Source organism: Papio anubis, chromosome 14 (assembly GCF_008728515.1).
Source record: "Papio anubis isolate 15944 chromosome 14, Panubis1.0, whole genome shotgun sequence".
Lineage (NCBI taxonomy): Eukaryota > Metazoa > Chordata > Mammalia > Primates > Cercopithecidae > Papio > Papio anubis.
Window position 1 is genome coordinate 35,634,553 of NC_044989.1, and position 5,437 is coordinate 35,639,989.

The following is a 5,437-nucleotide window of genomic DNA, read 5'->3' on the forward strand; positions in this document are numbered from 1 at the left end:
GAAATGTATAAGACTTCCTGAGAAAGGATGTTTGAGATGAATTGTTCTATCAGATAGTGGAGTAAATCATTTATTAAACTTAAATATCTGCTTAATTTCCTAATATATTTTAGATATTCAGAGTCAACTGTAATTATGTTTCGGTCATCAGGATTAACTAATAAGTAATCAATAATATTAGCCCCCCAAAGCTAATTACACTAGCTTTACAGCAAAACCAAAAGAAAATAATCACTTATAATTTTTATAATAGTTCAATATTTATGAGGAATTGATCTGTTGACATCAAGGTGGGATGAGAAAATTTTCTTGTTCACACTAAGTTTGTTCACACTAAGTTCTAGATTATTGAAACCCTTAAGAAAATGGTGAACATTAGCCAATTACTGAATGTTCATTCACTCAACAAATAATATTGAGAATTATTGTGAGTCATGTACTATACTTGACATACTAATTATTGTGAGCCACGTACTAAACTGGGGACAAAATGTTGACTGCATTCAAGGAGTATTTACAAAATAGAGAAGAAAATGACAGATACATGGGCAATTAATACAAACAGAGATAAATATTTTGATGAGACAATAACAGGGTCTTGTCAGAACACAGGAGGGACCAAGAAGAAAATAAAGAATTTGAATAACATAGCTATATATATGTATAAATAAATACATGGAGAACTCTGAATCCAAAGAAGCATAAACTATTCTTTACAATGAGTCCTATAGAATTGGAAGGCATTGATGACATTAGGCCACAAAGAAAATATCCATCAATCTATAAAAGATACCATACAATATTGGCTTAATATGAAAAATAAATAATTTTTTTAAACTTGACAAAACAACCCATATTTATTCACATACACATTAGTATGTACATTTAAAGTTTGGTCATTTCTATGCATATCTGTGTACGTTTATCTATATATGAAAAATAATGGCACTATGTATCAAATCCAAGAGAAAAATATCAAAGATATTCTCAAAAGACAATTTCAAACCTAACATATATTTTTTTAAAGCTAAAGATATCCGAGAGAGGAGTATAGAACATTAAATTCTTGCTTTCAACTATAAAAGTTACGAAAATAATGAAAATATTTATTTTTATAAACCAGATACTGATGACCAAAGTAAAGAACAAGAAAGGTTAATTTATAACATAAAACTGCTTCTAATCAACTTTAAAGTCTTAAAAAACAAACATTTGCTTTTCTTAATCTAGACACAAATATGGGAAATAAGAATGCTTAGAGGCTAACAGGCAAAACAGAATTAGCAAAGGAAAACAAACAAAAACTATAAAATAATCTTATATATGATGAAAATTTCATTTATGATGTTCAATGTGAACATGAATACAAATACTCAAATTTTAAAATATATCAAATAAATACTTTTTGACCAACTAGAGCTAATTTCTTAGGTTTAAAAAGGTAATTACTTTTTAAGAGATGGGTTCTCACTATGTTGCCCAGACTAGATTCAAAACTCCTGGGTTAAGCAATCCTCTTGCCTCAGCCTCTCAAGCAGCTGGGACAACAGCTATGTGCCACCACACCTAGCTATGTATTTTTTTTTAAAGGTAATTTAAAACAAAATCTTACTGTAATTCAACTCTATCAACCACACTTAGAATACAAAAATTTTCTTTCCTAAGGCACTTCCCTAATGCACTTCTACAAAAATCTATAATATCTCAGCTCTAGTTAAAATGTTTTCATCAATTGTTGCTATTGATCAACTCCTTTTTTAGACTGACAAATAAAAATTGTATGTATTTATAGTGTACCACATGATATTTTGCTTTATCTGTCAAATCATTGTGGAGTGGCTAAATCAAGCTACTTTTTACATACACTACCTCACATACTTTTTTTTGGTAGTGAGAAATTCAAAATGTACTCAGTAATTTGCAAGTATATACTAGATGGTTGTTAACTATAGTCATCATGCTATACAATAGAACGCTTGAACTTATCTCTTCCATCTGAGATTTTGTATCCTTTGACTAACATCTTGCTAGACCAATCCCCTAGCTCCTGGAAACCACCATTTTGCTTCTATGAGTTCAACTTTTTTGGATTCCATATATAAATGATATTATGTGGTATTTGTCTTTCTGTTCCTGACATTTCTCTTAACATAGGTTCTCAAGGTTCATTTATGTTGTCATCAAGAACAGGATTTCCTTCCTTTTTATGGCTGAAGGATTTTCCATTGTGTGTATATACTACATTTTCTTTATTCATTCACTCAACATTTACCATACTAAGAGAAGAAAGCAACTCCTCTGTTTAATGAATGGAATCCTCTAAAAACTTCAATACACATATATGAACTTTCAGAAGCACTCTTATTAAATTGGGAAAAAGAGAAGGACGCCCTCTTTCACAGTGTCTACCCAGCATCATCTTTAGGATTTAGCCAATACAATAAATCAGAAAGGAAAAGTTACATATAGTTAATAAATCACCTAACCGTATATTTTGCAGGAAATATAATTTTTATTCCAAGAGTCAATGTACTCAGTTGTGGTAAAAAACAGTTACAAGAATTCTATAAGGCATCCAGGATCAAAACACAACAATTTTCACATATGTGTCAACTATTAGGTTGGTGCAAAAGTAATTGTGGTTTTTGAAAGTAACTTGGCGAAAACCACAATGACTTTGCACCAACCTAATACAATCAACAGTTGTGGGAAGAATTTTAACTTTTCACTCTATGTTTGTACTGTTTTAGTGTTTATGTGCATGTATGTTGTAGTTTATATGTAGGTATTACTCATGTAAAAATTAGTTTGATGCTTGCTTTAGCAGCATATATACTAAAATTGGAAGAATATGGAGATTAGCATGGCCCCTGTGCAAGGATGACATGCAAATTCATGAAGTGTTCCATATTTTTCCTATGAGATAATCATCTTCAGGGTCCTGGAGACCCTCAAGGTGGGCTGGGTGGTGGAATGAGAGGCCCTCCCAGTGGAGGCATGGTGCAGAAACCAGGATTTGGAGTGGTAACGGGGATTGCTCCACGGCAGTCAAACTTCATGGATCTTCAGGCAGCCATACAAACCGTATTTCCTACAGAATGGTGAATTTCTTCAACCAGCCATCATGGAGTATGACCCCAGTGTGTTAACTGCTTACCTTTGTGTGTTTTAAAAAAATCAACCTGGTTGCTGTCTGGAGAACAAATATAAGGAGAAAAAATGAAGGCAAAGGGATTTTAGATGACTGGTTTAGAAGCCTATGAATTGGAGTAAAGCGAAGGAAGACATGAAGATAGAGACAACTGGGTGTGTTTTACTTTAAAATTAGAATTGACATATTTTACTTATATGAACTATAAGCATGAATGAGTTATTAAGTATAACTCACATATTAAAAGGGAAACAACTGCATGGATGCTAAGGTTATCAGGTAGGCACAACCCTGAATACAGATGCACTGAAGAGAAAACTAGGAATGCACTAAATATTTGGGAGTAGTTGACACACAGAGAAGGCAGAGTACAATCAGACGGATGAGAGATAGACATGGGGAAAACCATCTCTTCTTTTCTGATATAAACTAATGAGGGAAGCATGGCTACAGATGTGTCATGTTTAACACTGTACCCATTCTACGTGGGTACCCATACAAGCCATACACATTAGAAACAAAGATGTTAACTGGTAAGAAGTACAGGTTTTGGAAGCAGACAGGTCTGCTACCAGTATCAACACTGCTGCTTAATATCCGGGTTAGTGACTTGGGGCCACTTATTTAATCTCTCTAAGCATCTGTTTCTTCATCTTTATTGAGAAGAATAATGCTGGTAGTATTTCCTTCATTACAAGCTTGTGAAGATCACAAAATATACCATATGAACAGGACAAATTATGGTCACTGATGCATATGTAATATTCAGTGAAAGTTTTCTATTAGAGTTCTGTATGTCACTATTATGCAAGAAATCCACAAATTGTTATTAGTGTCCATTAAAACATACATTATGAAGCATAAATAAAACTATATAGTATGTTTAACATTGTGCTTGGTCTCACTGAGAAAGTATAATAATAAATAAATTAATACTAAATTAATACTAATTTAATAGTATTGAATTAGATTTGAATTAATTTAAAAAGTAGAATAGTACTGAGTAATTCAGGCTTAAAAACTCTCTATTCCATGATAACTCATTAAGTCAAAGACACCATATAAAATATTTACACATGTATTCCCAGGTGAGAGACTCGTAATTTTATCAAAAATGTTAAGATTTTCTGGATAATACATGAATGATGAGGAAACATTTTTTTTTTCTATCGGATATAAATTTGGTTTCTTTTTATAATAAAATTTCAATACGTTCTATTGTCTTTTTTGTCTTAGCTAAATGAATTACTTCTACTTATAATTCCTCTGGAAATCAGTGAACTTTCTCTAGAGAAATGAAAGATGAAATAGATGATATAGAGAAACATTTAAATAGGAAATGTAAACTGATAGGAGTCACTGTATTCCAGTCTTCTGGTCTGGAATAACAGTAACTAAATTCATTTGGTTAGTTACATATACAGAAAGGAGCAACTAGTCCTGCTTTAGGTGTTATATAATATGTTTATCCGCTTCATAATAGTTTGACATCCACATCCTCTTGATCCCAGTTCAGATATTTGAATAACCCTTTTTTAATTTCATGTTTCATAGGGAATGCTTCATAGTAATGTTTACTAGGGAATGAAATTTGTATTCATTTATAAATTCATTCAATTGACCTATTTGTATTCTGAACAACTGATTTTGTAAATGGAGTTCTATTTTTTCAATATCCAAATTCCATTAGTTCAGGCACAGTTTTACAGTGTTCATACTCCTATATTCTTAGTTAGTAAGTGGATCTGACAGTTTAGCAATAACCAATATTCTGTTCTGCACGTTCGTTCTCTTGCCATGTTATGCTCTTGCTTTTGCAAGACTGTCTTATATTCTGGTGATTCCTAGTCTGTCATGAGCATTTTGCAGTTGAGGAAGTTATTTCCCCAAGAAGTATCAAATCAGGATCTTTGTCTTTTAACTTCAAACATTATGAAAAAAACCCTGTGTCAAAATATCGGTTCATTTCATGTAGGAACTTGACTGTATTATTTAGTGCTCTTCTCTTTAATGTTTAAATTATTATCAAAGTAATTTTAACCATTTGATTTCTTTTGTGCTTTTTTTATTTTAGGTAAAATTATTTATTAATATCATTATTTCTTAAGTCATGAGTTATAATGTTCAAACTGCTTTAGATTTAAGTGGAAAGAGGTAAGTTCATTTTCTGTATGTTTTTCTGACTTAAAGCAAACATTTTACTTAGAATAAAATAGAGCACCACTTTATTATAAGCATGGTTAATCTGACCCCCTCGAAATAAAAGAAAGCCTCATCAAAATTATG

General features: G+C 31.7%; 1 non-coding gene across 1 annotated transcript; it reads left to right on the forward strand.

Moving 5' to 3' along the window:
- The first annotated feature begins 2,811 nt into the window (after positions 1-2,811).
- On the forward strand, positions 2,812-2,915 carry LOC116270490. The gene has a single exon (XR_004178517.1). It is a non-coding gene; the product is annotated as a U6 spliceosomal RNA (small nuclear RNA).
- The last annotated feature ends 2,522 nt before the right edge of the window (positions 2,916-5,437 follow it).